The sequence below is a fragment of the Pseudophryne corroboree genome, chromosome 9 (assembly GCF_028390025.1).
Source record: "Pseudophryne corroboree isolate aPseCor3 chromosome 9, aPseCor3.hap2, whole genome shotgun sequence".
NCBI lineage: Eukaryota > Metazoa > Chordata > Amphibia > Anura > Myobatrachidae > Pseudophryne > Pseudophryne corroboree.
The window spans coordinates 270,223,837-270,240,470 of NC_086452.1; the positions used below are offsets into that span (position 1 = coordinate 270,223,837).

Consider the following 16,634-nt stretch of genomic DNA (forward strand, 5'->3'; position numbering starts at 1 on the left):
ATAAGGTGACTCCATGTAGCAAATAGTCAATTTATTTTTTCTTAAGCCGCAATAATTGAAAATACAGTTGCTCCTGTGATTCATCTCCTCCTGTATTCAAAAGATTGTCCTTAAACCTGATCTGTTCTGCATCTGCATCTGAAAAACTCCATGTCTCCCTAACTGGGAGAATGATATTCCTGAAACCAGATGATTCAGCCATATTGTACAGGACGAAACAATGCTCAGTCAATAGTCCCTGATGGTCACAACTGAATCTCCTGGAGACCGACACTGTGATCACAAATGCAGTGATAATTCCAACATAGCAGGTGCCTTGTAAGATATAACTGTTGATTTTGTTGTTGTATTTATCTGATCCTGATGACGATTTTGCAATAAAATCGAAACGTTGATCTACCTGATCTGTTCATTCCATTCATTAAGAAGACCCGTGAGTGCCACCTGCTTTGAGAGTGATATGTTAGGTTTTTACCTGGGAGAGCACCTGGGCATTACTGCGTAAAAGCGTGAGTGCCGGTTGTTGGACTGTGTATATTGGATTTGGCTGAGGTCCTGTGGCCATTTGGGCTTCTGCTTTATCTTACAAGGCACCTGCTATGTTGGAATTATCACTGCATTTGTGATCACAGTGTCGGTCTCCAGGAGATTCAGTTGTGACCATCAGGGACTATTGACTGAGCATTGTTTCGTCCTGTACAATATGGCTGAATCATCTGGTTTCAGGAATATAATTCTCCCAGTTAGGGAGACATGGAGTTTTTCAGATGCAGATGCAGAACAGATCAGGTTTAAGGACAATCTTTTGAATACAGGAGGAGATGAATCACAGGAGCAACTGTATTTTCAATTATTGCGGCTTAAGAAAAAAGAAATTGACTATTTGCTACATGGAGTCACCTTATCTGACTACCACAGGAGTGGTCAGATCCCTAGGGGGTTCCGGATCAGGAATTCCCCAACAATTGGGAAGTTTAGTGTGGACTTCTGCCGCAAGTGGGCAGCAATTTTGAATAAATGCAGCCTAGATTTAATTCTCCTCGTTATAGAGGAATCTGCACGTGAGCTTGAAGCCGTCAAAACGAAAATTGCCTCTTTTGAGGAATTGCACCTGAACCAGTTGATTGCCGACGATTCCAATAAGTGGATGGACAAACTGACTGAACAGATTGAGGTGTATAGACGTAATTTGGTCAAGTTCAAGAGAGAAAAATTAGTCACAGTACAAAGGGACTATGCAGAAAACAGGGTATATGCTTGGGCGTTTAACCCTAACAACAAACAGCCCTTTCAGAACAAACCTAGGAGATTTCGGAAGTTCCCTGGGGACACAGAGACCTCCAGTGGCGGGGTGTCCACACAAAGTGATACGGATGATACCAGCACCAGTACAAGTAGAAAACCCCCTTTAGGGGTCAGCACTCGCGCTCAGCGCACGGTCAAGGTTTCCGCCCCACGAGAAGGGGCAGACAGTGGGAAAGGATCCTCAAAAGCGAAGTCAAAAAAGAGCAACAAAACCTAGTATTTAACCTCTCGAGTCGGGAACTGACACCATGTGAATTAGAGATCCTGAATAAAGGACTTTCTTTTGTCCCCTCTTGTGATATGGACATTTTACAATGGAAAATTGATGCATACAAGTTTAATAGGAATCTGAGATTGAAAGAATTTTTCCAAGGAAAGTCTCAGATGACTCCCGATCCAGATCCCGTACCACCATCGATCAAACCTCGATCCAAATTTGATCCCTATACAACCAATGCTTCTCTGAAATGTTTTCAGAGAAATTTGGATCTACCTACTGCCAGACCTGATGTGCCTACAGTACCCAATATGTCCAAAGAAGAATATGACACACTTGTGAATTTGAGCAAGGATCGGAGTATTATCATCCGCCCGGCAGACAAGGGGGGCGGGATTGTTGTTCAGGACATTGGTCAATACCGTGATGAGATATACAGGCAGTTAGGCGATGCATTGGTATATAGGGAATTGGAAAATGATCCTACTTTGTTGTTTAATAAGGAATTGGACAGGGTGTTGTCACAGGCGGTTAGTGAGAGTATTATTACTGCTCAAGTAAAAAATGCGTTAATACAGGAATTTCCTGTGGCGCCTGTACTATATACACCCTGCCCAAAATCCACAAGGATGCTGTACGGCCCCCTGGTCGGCCGATTATTGCCGCCAGGGATTACATCTACTATAAAGTATCTAAGTATCTGGACACGTTTTTTCAACCTGTCATCCAAGTTCAGAATACATATTTGAAAGACACTACTGCTTTACTTCATAGGTTACAAACCTTGCCGAATCCGTTACCGAGTTGTTTCCTTTGTACTGTAGACGTTGTGAATTTGTACACAAGTATTCCGCATGATGGTGGTCTACAGGCAGCAGAAAGATTGCTTTCTCAGAGTTCAGTATATCAGGGCCCAGATGTTGCATTTTTTGTACAATTGTTAGGGTTGACTCTGAAGAGGAATTACTTTTTATTTGATAATCGTTGGTATATACAATTGCAAGGCTGTGCCATGGGGTCCTGTGTGGCCCCGGCATTCGCTAATTGTTACATGTTTGATGTCGAACGTGAAATTTTCTTTTCAGATCAAAGTATTTCTTCTAAAATGTTGTTATTTCTGAGGTACATTGATGACCTGTTGATCATATGGTCCGGTAGTGAGGTTGAGTTTCATGATCTTATGCTGATGGCCAATAATAATAACAACTTCATCAAATTCACCTATACCATTAGTAATAAACAGGTGAATTATCTGGATGTGCTCATCCAGTTAGATCCAGATGGTCTCCATACCTCATTATACAAAAAACCCACCGATAGAAATAATGTTTTACATTTTTCTAGTCAACATCCCATTAGTACCAAAAAAGGTCTCCCATACTCACAGTTTCTCAGAGTGCATAGAATTTCGGATAACTTGATGACAACTGAAAGGGACATAGATGCCATGATTCGTCAGTTTGTGGCCAGAGGATACAAGTTTGATGAATTAATACGCATCAAACAGAAAGTATTGGCTATCCCTAGAGAACAGGCCCTGGTACCCACTACCAAAAATTCTAAATTAAATAATAAAATCCCATTTGTACAGAAATTTCACAACCAAAGTGCCGATACTGTTAGACACACAAAAAGGTTATGGCCTCTAGTGAAAAGTGACCCTGACCTGAAGGTCTTTCATGAGACCGAGGTCATGCCCAGTTTTTCACGGAACAAGAACTTAAAAGATTGGCTTATAAAAAATGACATCTCAGGGTTTTCCAAAGTTCCTGCTTCTATGCACTTTTTGAGCCGTCGTCCTGGGTGCTACCGATGCACGGGTTGCACCACTTGTAGTTTCCTGGAAAGTGGGGATTCGTTTTCACACCCACATTCAGGGAAACGGTTTTATATTCGTCAGGTTTTGACATGCTCTAGTACGCATGTCATAAACTTCATTCGCTGCCCATGTGGTCTTCTCTACATAGGGAAGACCACGAGACAGTTTAAAGAACGCATGAATATGCATAGGTCATCGATACGTAAAGCAGTGGAAGGCCTGGTGGTGCCACAAGAACAACCAGTGGCACGCCATTTTAGGATCTTTAAACATGGGTTGGCTACATTACGCTACAAAATTATTGATCAGGCCCCAAAAAATATTAGAGGAGGTGACAGAGATCGTGCTCTGTTACAGAGGGAAGTGAAATGGATACATCGACTAGATACTGTGGCCCCTCGTGGCCTGAATGAATCATTAGGCCTTAATTGCTTCCTTTGAAACATTTTGTTAAAGTGTTTTTTTTTTAATCTGGGTATGTATATATCTGCTGTTTTAGTGTAATGTTGCCTTTTATACTATTTACCAATCAGTCCACTCGGTGTCCTAAGTCTTAGATATGGTCTTGATTAGACATGATCTACTATATTGCTCTGTGCCAATTGTCCCTGTGGTTATATTGTTTTTATTATGTATGGGCTTCCGCAATTTCTGCCTCCCCCCTGGTTGCTGGGCTACGGGACGCCGGGCCGCACTGATCACACAGAGGCGGGGTGAGGGTCACATGGCGCCTAGTGTTCCGGGTCCGTAACCAGGTCTAGGAGGAGTGGCGGAGGAACCCTCATTGGTGGTTGGGTGCACTGACGCTTACCCGCTTTCCTGTGTTGCCGGGTAACGAGAAGCCGGGCTGACGTGATGACGTGCGTGTGGACGCCGGCGGCGAACGTCACCGTTAGACGCTGGGCACCCGGAGCCCGGCGGCATGGCGAGAAGGCGTGGATATCACTTTGGGTGAGTTATAAAACTGTTGATTTTGTTGTTGTATTTATCTGATCCTGATGACGATTTTGCAATAAAATCGAAACGTTGATCTACCTGATCTGTTCATTCCATTCATTAAGAAGACCCGTGAGTGCCACCTGCTTTGAGAGTGATATATATATATATATATATATATATATATATATATAGTCTTTCATGTCCTGGTACAGGTACAGCTCGGGGTGCTCAGGGACACCAGGGGTTTATCCCCAATGTATTTCTAGCTCAGACTACCCCCTCCCTTTCATGCACCTGAATTGTATTTCCTAATTGATTTGAGCAACTTACATTTTGTTCCCTCTTATAAAGCAACCAAATATAACTGTCCCATACCTTGTACCCCAATTTCCATAATTTTGCACATTTTCACCCACAAAATTATATGGTATTTTGGCCAATTAAAAACAAAAAAAAACTTCTAAGTTCCTCATTAGTCATTCTGGGGGTTGTTCTAGGGGTTTAGAACCAAATCCTGAAATTTTTAACTTAAAATAAGGATTTTCCCCAAGTTTATCCTCTGCTCAGAGTTGGTTAATTGAAAATTGCGATAACATTACTACAAAAACATTGCAACAGACAATTGAATAGTCGTTTGGCAAAATTAACGCAGATTGCAGTAATTTTGCATCTGTTTGCCGTGAAAATGCATTTTCGCCAGTAATTGAATAACCCCCAGTTTTTGGGGTAAATTTACTAAGGTGGGAGTTTTGTTTAGAACTGGTGATGCTTCCCATAGCAAACAATCAGATTCTATTATCTTATAGAGGCAGCTAGATAAATGTTAAGTGGAATCTGATTGGTTGCTATGAGCAACATCACCAGTTCTTAAAGAAAACCTCCCACCTTAGTAAATTTACCCCATAAACTGCATCTAATGCTCTTTTCATTCTAAAGGCCAGTACTCACAGCCCGATGCGGGAGAGATGTGTGCTGAGCGAACCGCTCAGCACACATCTCTCCCAGCGATGTGTGCTGAGCGTGCAGGGGGAGACGGGGGGGCGCTCATTTCACCCAGCGGGTGAAGTGAGCGACCTGCTAGACAGGCCAATCTAGCACCAGCGATAGCGATGCACGGGGCTGCGCATCGCTTTCGCTGTTAGGGCTACACATGGAGCGATCTTGCTGAAAATCTAAGCAATCTAGTCAGTTTGCTTAGATTATCGCTCCGTGTGTACCCCCCTTATATGGCAAGAATACTTGTGTGAAATTAGAAGAAGATTCTACTAATATATTTTTGGAGGCATTGACTAAACTTTTATCTTATCTAAGAATGGCAATGTAAATAACTAAGATCAGTAGAATTAATCATTTTAAAATAATTCAAATATACTTAAAAACAGGATCTTTCTCCCAGAGAAAACTATTATCTCCAAAGAACAACAAGGAGAGAAGAAGACTCTTTTGTGGGTGCACTCTTCAAAAAATGTATGGAAATTTCAGAATAGGTTATAAAATCAACTTTTATTAGTATCACAAAATTAAGATAATCAGTGGTTAATGAAGGAAATAACAGTCAACGAAATGACAATAGAATCAAATAGCACAAAATGCTGATATTGGATAATAACTGAATTCCAGCTCACGGAGTAAATTCTAAATATTGTAAGTGATTAGCATTGATATTGGACGGTATGTTCCAATGACAAGTGAATTCCTGCCTTGTGTTTATGTCAAGAATGAACAAATAGCAAGTGGCAAGGCCTGGATACTATTATATTGTAGATGGAAATACATATCATAACCAGCTAGTTATGCAAAAGAAGAAAGAAAGTGGGAAATAAGATGGCAGAGTGAATCTGCTGTCAATGTTAGACACTGAGCATATTGAACCAATATATGCTCTACTAAACTGAGTCTTCCTCAATGGTCTCCCACTTGAGTACTGACCCAGCCCAACACTGATTAGCTTCCGAGATCGGACGGCTACGGGCGTTTCCAGTGTGGTATGATAGTAGAGAGGATGAACTGTGTTTGGAAGCTCTGGAATCACTGATGAGAGTTCACGAAGTACACAGTTATATATGAGATGACAGACATTAACCAATTAAGGAGATTAGATGGATCTGCTGCCAATGTTATACAGGGACGTGGTCCTGAATCAATGGTGAGAGTCCATGAAATTAGATGTAGATAGAAAAAAGAGAGAGGTACACAGTGATAACAGTCCTATTAGGTTATTTAGGGCTCTTTCACAGAGAGCATAGATGTATCTATACAATTTAAGCAATAGCTGAAGTGAAGCCAAATACAGTGATGTTATTGCTCTAGAAATAAGCTGGATTGATAATAAGTACAAGGTAGAGTATGGTCTCTGTAAATATAATTTTCTTACTGCAGAGTACAAATAGTACAATGTATCAAAAGAGGATATCTATGATAGAGAAACAGAGCCAGGTGAAAAGATAACAATGTAACAAGTACACAGAGGCGTCTCTTGACTTAAAAAAACCAAAGCTGAGGGTTCAGAATAAGTCACTGCCAATATCACAGTACATATATAAATCGATAAAGGACTTTGATAATAGCAAAGTATCGCTAGTCAGGAATAGATAAATATTGCTGATATTATGCAAATGATAAGGCTAAGGATGCACCATAAATTCTGAAATACTGTTAGTACTGATTTCAATGCACAAATAGCAAGTGAGGTATGTCCAATAAACTATGGCTTGCAAAAGCCAATAAATAATTAATGTCCAATCAGTGCAGGCCACAATCTGGTAATTCCACCATTCAATGAAAATTATTGTGGTGAAAGGTATAAAGAGAACTGATATTACCGGCAATGAGTGTAAGTGTAAAATGACCCCTTGCACCGCACTGCAGCCCGTTCCGATCAGTAAAGGAGTGCGAGGCGCCGCCGGCCTGGTACAGGACGCAGGCAGGTACGAGAAGACTCCGGTCAGCTCAAGCGAGGAGAAATCAGGAGAGGCGCAGGACACAGGCAGGTATGGAAGGACGTCCGCTACTCCAGTCAGCCAGAATGAAGAGAAGTCGGAATTTCATCATCTCCAAAGTAGTATTCCTTAACAGCAAATTTGTCTCACTATATTGATTTAAGACTTCAACCATATGTCAAAAAGTTAGATTCTGGTATTCTACAAGTATTTTTAGGAAGATAAAAAGTGTAAAGTGGAGTGACACCTATAGGTGGGCTACAGTTGATGTACAGGCATTGTATTCATTGATCCCACAAGAGAAAGTGATATAAGTGATTAAGAAAAGGCTTTAAGACGATAAGGATTTATATGTGAAACATGGGAAATTTATTGTAAATAGTATTAATTTATTTTAAGTTTCAGGCGCAAACAAGGGACGCCATGGGGTCAAAATCTGTCCCCACCTATGCAAATATTTATATGGGCCTCTGAGAAAAGGAGCATATACAGATGTAGCAGCCCCCATTGTTGCTGCGATGTGTACACATGTGAACACACATCGCAGCAATGACTTATAGATGTAGCCATGTTCATCTTTGCTGCTATGCAGCATGCTGCATCACTTCACGGCACACCAGGCTGAGACTATTCATAGCTAGCGATTACTCCATTAACTTATTAGGAATTAATGAAGTGATCGCTGGCTGCTAATAGTCACAGCCTGGCACGCCATGCAGCATGCTATATTATATACATATATCTGTATACATACACATATAAACACAGTATATGCACAGTATATTACTGTATAATAAAATTTAGGTTTTTTTTTTCAAATCAAATTTACTTTCATCATCTAGGAAAGTATTGGTGAAATTGCCTGGTCTTCTAGATTAGTTCTGCATTGTTATCTGAAGGAACTGTTGCAAAATATTATGAATCTATACAGGAATGATGGTGCGACAGCAAAATTTTGCTAGGTCATTCTGATCGCGTCAGAACTGCGCTGGTGCCGCTGTGTGATGCTGGCGCATGCCCTGTGCTGGGCGTCCCCCCGCATGTCTATAGACATGGTCGTAGCCCCGCAAAATTTTGCTAGGGCTACGATCAACTTGGAATGACCCCCATAATCAAGATGTTAGGATGCATAAATGAGGAAGGGGATGTAGTCACCATGTTGACATTCATAGTGGGGAATGCAATTGTTTTTTTGCTGGCAGCCAATGGAGCTATTCAATTGTAGCTCTGTTCGGGCCTGAACTGCTGCCAAAGCCTGCATTTCAGCTTGCTCCCCTCAGGAGTGGTGAGGAGTTAGCTGAATTGAGTGAAAAGTGACCCATTTGAGCGTTCAAATGGGATTTTTCGCATCGCGCCCATTAGTTTGGTCAGATTTAGCTGCTTTACACAGCTAAACCCGACCTCTCGGGGCGCAATCAGCACGAATAAAAAAAAATTGAATTGCACCCCGTCACTTATAGGGGAGATTGGGCATGCAAAACAATTGAATTTACCCATCGATGTTAAAACCATAATGTCGACATTGTTTAAATGTCGACATGTGAAATGCCGACATTCTGAGTCTGGCTGCAGGTGAACAGCTAGGGTACTATCTGCTGAATCAGCTGCCACCACTGGACAAGAAGACACCGATGCACCACTGGAAATGGAACTCAGATAAGTACACACCAGCGGGACACACTTTTTGTCAACATTCTAATCAAGTCACCAAGAATTACTTAACACCCGGGATGAATTGAATAAATTGACCTTAAAAGCAGTACATAAAAATCTGTTTAAAACAGACATTTTATGTACAAGGAGACAGAGCAGGCAGGATGTTGACTAGAAAATTGAGAGGGAAACTGGCAACGGAACGAGTGAAAGCAATTATCAACTTATACAATATTAAGGTAACGGACCCATACGCAATAGCTGACACTTTCGCAAACTATTACTCTGTCCTCTATAATTTAACAGGTGACTTATCAACCCACAACTGACAATATTGAAGCCTTGTTAAAAGAGATAGATGTTACTTCAATAGATTCAGAAACCCTCCGAACCTTTGAGCATCCATGGTCTCACGAGAAAATAGAATTGGTTATAGATTCCCTTCCACTGGACAAAGCACCCATGGGTAAACTAATAGATTTTATAAATGTTACAAAGAATCCCTGATCACAACTTTAGCGTCGGTTTATAATCATGCTTCTTCCAGCGGCATTTTCCCAGGAGAGATGCTAGAAGCTCAAATAGTTGCTATCCCAAAACCAGGTAAAAATCCCACCCTTATGTCAAATTACCGTCCAATGGGGGTAATTCTGAGTTGATCGCAGCAGGAACTTTGTTAGCAGTTGGGCAAAACCATGTGCACTGCAGAGGAGGCAGAGATAACATGTGCAGAGAGTTAGATTTGGATGTGGTGAGTTCAATCTGCAATCTAAATTGCAGTGTAAAAATAAAGCAGCCAGTATATACCCTGCACAGAAACAAAATAACCCACCCAAATCTAACTCTCTCTGCACATGTTATATCTGCCCCCCCTGCAGTGCACATGCAGTAGCGGATCTTGCCATGGGCAAGCAGGACTTTTGCCCGGGGCACTGCCTTCCAGAGGGCGCCGGGGACATCCGGAGTGCGCCGCACCAGGGCAAGATCCGCTGCTGCTGTGCCCCACGCTGCCACTGCCCACTGTGAAGGGAAACTAGACGCTACGTGTCTAGCTTCCCTTCGCGGAGAGGACCTTTACTGTGCGTACCGCAATGACATCATCGCGCACCGCACAGCAAAGGTCCTCTCCACGAAGGGAACTAGACGCGTAGCGTCTAATTTCACTTCGTGGAGAGGACCTTTGCTGGGCACATCATTTCAGCGGCGCTACTACTGTACAGGGGGCGTAAATGATCATGCCCCCTGTATGAAGCCACGCCCCCTATTGCCGCCCGGGGCGCAAAAAGCCCCTGAACTGGCCCTGTGCACATGGTTTTGGCCAACTGCTAAAAAATGTCCTGCTGCGATCAACTTGGAATTACCCCCAATAGCCCTACTAAATACAGACGTTAAAATCTATGCAAAGCTTATTGGCAAAAAAATAATAAGTGGGAGCGCTGCTATTTCCAATTGGTGATCAATCTGTATAGCTTACATTAATGTATTTTACTAGTGGTAAATTGTCTTTAACTGAGAGAAGGAGTTAATCCCACAATAAAAATGTTTTAATATACAATAAAATATCACAGTATAAAAAACATCATATAAGAAAAACTATTCAGCTCAAATTCAAGGCCACAGTAATCTTATAATCAGCTTATATCAAGCAAAGTATTGTTCCAAATATTCAATATGGCGGTTTGTTAGAGTAACCTAAAATAGCTGCAGTGTGTGTTTCTCCGTCAGGGTCCAAAGGATAACAATGGGATATGATGGAGCGACAGCGGATTGGCCCCAAACGATCACAAGCTTTCTGGTCTCCCAGGATGCATCCATATATCCCCGCCCACTGGCTCAGGCAAAAAAATGTTTTTGTTTGGTGCGGCAGGAGCCGGACCATGGTCAGAGGGCTGATATTCTAGGGCAGCCCTAAGCTTTCTTATTTTATTTTTATAGTCTTTCTTTGTTTTTGAGCAATCTTTCTTAACAGAGTCTTATACGCATATTGGAAAGAGTCGCTCCAACAACTCTCCGCCGGATCGCAACAATGCTTACCCATGTGTACAGTGCTGTCTCGACGGGCGTCTGTGTCGGATATACTAGCAGGTCCAGCAGACGTTACCAGGCTGTGGCCGGAGCACAGGAAGAAGATAAGGCATCGGTTCCCCGTAGTCGGGGAATACGGACACAGCCTCACTGTACTGGAAGGAGACTACCAAACACGGGTGCTCCAGCGCTAGGTCTTAGGGATCACAAGGCACCAGGAATAGTATGAGGCTGTGATCCCTAGGGTTGATGTCAGCGGTGGGGAGTTAGAGACTCTCCTGGTCGCCCCTCCCCCCAGTACATGACCAGTTTCTGCGAGTCTCCCGCCATGAACTGTTGCCTAACTTCCATCTCAGATGCTACCACACGGCTGTGTTCACTAAGCGATACCGCGAGGAAGACCTAGTCGCAATACAGGTGTCTGTATGGCCGGTGCATCTGTAAAGACAGTGCATCTGTGTTCACTTAAAGTTCCTGGAGCTGCGGTGTACACTAGTAGCGTCTGGATCCACTAAGCGTTCGCTAACGTATTGATCGATCTTGGAAGTGAGGTGAGTCTCCCTGTTACGGGTTATACAGCACTAAATTTCTATCTACTTTTGTCAGTATGAATAGTTAAGTTTAAGTGCCTATTGCATATGAGTCTGTGTACATTACTGTGGGTTTCTTCGCAATGCGTCTGAATACGTTAAGATCTGTATAAAACAGAATTCAGTAATATGTACTCCTACATACTTTTAAATGTGTTTGTAGTTGATTATGTGCTCATATGACTAATATATAACATGTGACTGACTGCTAGTGTGATTGCTGACTTTAATATATGTTTGTCGGTTGGTCTTCTGATCCTCAATGCGGGTGCATGGGTAAGGGTCAGATTGATATAACTTTAGAACAATAAAGTGGTTACAGTCACAAATTGTGTAGTACACTGTGAAAGTGCTGATTATTTATCATGTATAAGAGCAGCAAAGGTAATGAGAGTACACTTACAGTAACTCCAACACTCATATCATGTTGTCTTGCAAAAACTGTATTATCCTCTCTGATCTGGTACAGGATGGTTTATGTGTAAAATGGTTTGCTTGTCAGCAAAATACAAGGCAGATCCCTGATCTACGTCAAGTACAGATAAATCCCCTTTGGGCGATGTTTGCACAGACCTTGTCCAGTATAGCTGAAAGGTTAATTCCTACAGCTTCGATACCAGGAAGAGGGTTCATTATTAACCCATACAGGCAGCTTACCTACGGTATCCCCAACAGCTTCTGTAATAAAGCAAGCTGAGAAACCGAGTGTAAATAAATCAACTACACAGGCTACACAGGATGATTCATCAGCCGATGAAAGCTCTATATACTCTTCTTTGGGGTAAAAGGTATCAGCTCAGTGAATATAGCTGAGTTAATGAGAGCAGTAAAGGCCTTTCTGTCCTTAGAGGATTCAGCAGAGCCTGTGTTAAAAATAAGGTACCTATGTTTAAACGTCCCAAAAAAATAGGGCCTCCTCATCGGGGACCCCAGCAGCTGATGAAAATCATGGAAAAGGTTTGGGCAATACCCAATAAAGAATACAGGTTCCCAGTAAATGGGATTCCAAATATCCTTTTCCAGCTGGGGACTGTTTAAAAATGGGAAATGCCTCCTAAAGAGATACGCATGCATTTGACGTCAACGTCAAAAGAGGGATGGTTTTCTGTAAACCATATTGTCTCTGTGTGGGGCAGTCATAAGGCCAGCCATGACTTTACCTTGCAATCTACAGCCACACCACACTGGATAGGCCCAATCTCACTAGATCTTGGAAGCGAAGCAGTGTTGGGCCTGATTAGTTCTTGAATGGGAGACCACCTTGGAATACCAGGTGCTGTAGGTACACTGGGCTGAAGTACTGGTTTCTCAGCGCCTGCAAGGGAGCAAGAATCCCATATACCTCATATGGACACTAATGTTCTAGGGTAGGGGTGGGCAAAATGCGGCCCGCTAACCAATCCTGCCCGGCCCACTGCCTCCCACCAGCAAGCAATGACAATCAGCCCGACCAGCTGAGCTGTTTGTCAATGCTCTGCAGTACCTCCAAGCTGCCGTGCCAGTTTCCCCTGCTGCTGCTGCTGTGTTGTAGCTTCCTCCTCCCGCCTCAATAGTCCCCAGTGACAACGGCTGTGTTCAGCCGGAAAGGGAGTGGAGATACATGCAGATGAGGGGGCGGGGCTACACGGGACCTCAGGGGGCAGAGCTACACAGGACAAGAGCCAGACTGCTGCAGATCAATCCTTCCTGCACTGCCAGCCAGATCAGTGAGTTAATGGAAAAAGTGAGTGAAAGAAAGAAGGTGTGTGTGTGTGTGTGTGTGTGTGTGTGTGTTAGAGTGTGTGTTAGAGTGTGTGTAGTTGTGTGTACGGTAAGTGGCATCAGACTGTTTTTAGGTTGGGGGTAGAGCTCTTTAGCTCTTGCTGTACCAACCCCTCCTGTGTTCTGTCACAGTGTCTCCCCCCCATGTTCTGTCACCGTGTCACCCCCATGTTCTATCACTGTGTCACCCCTACCGTGTTCTGTCACCATGTCAACCCCCCATGTTCTATCACCGTGTCACCCCCCATGTTCTCTCACCGTGTCACACCCCCGTGTTCTCTCACCATGTCACACCCCCGTGTTCTGTCACTGTGTCACCCCCACCGTGTTCTGTCACTGTTGCCCCAATGTTCTGTCACTGTGTCACCCCCTTGTGTTCTGTGACTGTGTCACACCCCCGTGTTCTGTCTCTGTCACCCCCGTGTTCTGTCACTGTGTCACCCCATGTTCTGTCACCATGTCACCCCGTGTTCTGTCACTGTGTCACACCCCCCATGTTCTGTCACTGTGTCACCCCCACCGTGTTCTGTCACTGTCACCCCAGTGTTCTGTCACCGTGTCACCCCCCTGTGTTCTGTCACTGTGTCACACCCCTGTGTTCTGTCACTGTGTCACACCTTTCCTCAGGGGCCATAAGACACTGGATAATTTTCTTGCTGCGCAATGATTATCCCAAATAAAATGTTAATGTGTAAAAGGGGCTCTACCTGCTGTAATGTGTAAAAGTGAGCTCTACCTTCCGTACTGTGTAAAAAGAGAGCTCTACCTTCCGCACTGTGTAAAAAGAGAGCTCTACCTTCCATACTGTGTAAAAAGAGGGCTCTACCTTCCATACTGTGTATAAGGGAGCTCTACCTGCCATAATGTGTGTAAAAGGGGCTCTACCTGGTGTAATGTGTGTAAGTGGCGCTACTGTGTGGCGCAATTTGAATAATGGAGACTACTGAGCATCCTAATATGAATCTGTATTATTTTTTGGCCATGCCCCTTCCACATGAAGCCACGTCCCTATATTTTTGGCACGTGTGGGGGGAGCTGTTATTTTATGTGTGGCCCTCGGATAGGGCATCAGCATTAACAATAGTTGCTCGCAGAGCAGGTTTGCTTACATACATGAAAAGCTGATTCAGAATCAAGGAAGGTTCTGGAAACGTTGCCTTTGGCTGGAAGTTTCTATTTGGTAAAGAGTTAACAGAAATTCTGGAGTCAAAATCAGACTCCAAGAAGGTCACATTTCCTTCCACATATAACCCCAACTTCTTCAGTTTGCACAGATCTGGTAACAGTCTACAAACAGATGCAAGAGGCGGTATCTCTAGGTTATTTTTCTCTTCAAGAAGCATCCTTCTCGAAGGTTCTATTCCAGTCCATCTCGGGTAGAGGCGAAGGACAGGGGTTTGCAAGAAGCAGTTCAGAAATTGCTTTTGTCAGGAATAGTCATTCCAGTAACCCCTGCACAATAGGGACGGGAGTTTTTACTCCAACTGGGTTTGAGTTCAGAAGGATAGTTCATCCCAATCTCAAAATCCTAAACAGATAAGTTTGGGTACCACGAATCACATGGCGACGTTGCGCTCCATAGTTTTGGCATGGAGCCAGGGAATTACATGGTATCCCTGGATAGTCAGGATGCTTACCTACAGGTTCCTATAGCACTGTTCCGTCATTGTTATCTTAAGGTTCACAATCCTCTAGCGACATTTTCAGTTCCAGACCTTACCCTTTGGGTTAGTCACAGCCTCCAAAGTATTTACCAAAATTATGAGGAATATGGCAGGTTATCTCTGTAAGAAGGGGATAAGAAAATTGCCATACCTCGACCACCTTTTTTTTTTATCCTGGCACAGGAAAGGCTTCTGTGCCATCTCCAACAGACAATGACTTATCTGCAGAGGCACTGGTGGTTCATAAATTGGGCAAAGTTATCTCTGGTTCCGTCACAATGGCTGACTCACTGTGGGTCTGTACTGAATTCAAGTCTGCAGAAAATGGATTACCTCAGAACAAGATAATAGGATTTTAATTACCTACTGGTAAATCCTTTTCTCATAGTCCGTAGAGGATGCTGGGGTCCATATTAGTACCATGGGGTATAGACGGGTCCACCAGGAGCCATTGGCACTTTAAGAGTTTAACAGTGTGGGCTGGCTCCTCCCTCTATGCCCCTCCTACCAGACTCAGTCTAGAAACTGTGCGCGAGGAGATGACATACTTCAAGAGAAGGAAATGCACAGATAGTGGCGAGATTCATACCAGCTCACACAACAAAAACTCAGCGACAGCTGAAACAGTACTGAAACAGTAAAGAACGCAGAACTTACCTAGGAACCAGGCAGTACTGAACTAAATAACCACTGCAGGAAAACGAAGCGCTGGGCAGGCGCTCAGCATCCTCAACAGACCACGAGAAAAGGATTTACCGGTAGGTAATTCAAATCCTATTTTCTGTTACGTCCTAGAGGATGCTGGGGTCCATATTAGTACCATGGGGATGTACCAAAGCTCCCGGAACGGGAGGGAGAGCGCAGAGGTTCCTGCAAAACTTCTTGACCAAACTTGAGGTCCTCAGAGGCCAAAGTATCGAACCTGTAAAACTTAGCAAACGTGTTCGAACCAGACCAAGTAGCTGCTCGGCAAAGCTGCATAGCCGAGACACCCCGTGCAGCCGCCCAGGAAGAACCCACCTTACGAGTAGAGTGGGCCTTGGGGGTGATTCCGAGTTGATCGCTATTTTTTTCATTCGCACAAGGTATTCACAAAATTGCGAACACGTTGCACAATAGCAATTATCCGCCCCCAACGTATTTTTGCTATCTCTTACGCAGTATTGCACAAAGTAGGCGTATGCCAAATGACATCGCACTAATGCGAACCCATCGCATTACCACAAACCTCATCGTAAAAATACAAACTTCTCGTAGATTTACACATTCTTCTGAAAATTGCACACGCTTTTGCTAAAAAACGCACAGCAATGGGTTTTTTTTTAAGTTTAATTTCAACACCTTTCAGTTCAAACTCAACAAACCTTACTCAATTACGAGTCCAATTAGTGTAATGAATGATAATGGTCATGACCAATTAAATCTTCAAAGAATACATGCAGATCACTTTGTAGCCATAATTGTCCATTAACATGTTCTTTTTAAAATTAGTGAAATAGATGTAGAAATTGTGCCTGTCCTAATGTTAACTTGCTGCTTTTTGTGTAGTGGTGTAGTGTGTGAATAAATGTGTTTACCTGTTTTTAGAAACAATAAGCTCCTAACTGTCCAAAATTGTTTATGTTTTTTTTGGGGGGGGGGCTAAAAAAACTATTCTTAATTTAGATGTGTGAAATGTTTTAGGTAACCAATTTCTGCTAGGCAATCTTCTGTTCCTTTATT

At 43.2% G+C, this 16,634-nt stretch overlaps 2 pseudogenes; one reads left to right on the forward strand and one right to left on the reverse strand.

Annotated features, from left to right (window-relative positions):
• Positions 1-6,160: 6,160 nt before the first annotated feature.
• On the reverse strand, positions 6,161-6,279 carry LOC134964560 (5S ribosomal RNA; annotated as a pseudogene).
• A 6,374-nt stretch (positions 6,280-12,653) lies between these two features.
• On the forward strand, positions 12,654-12,772 carry LOC134961803 (5S ribosomal RNA; annotated as a pseudogene).
• Positions 12,773-16,634: the final 3,862 nt, after the last annotated feature.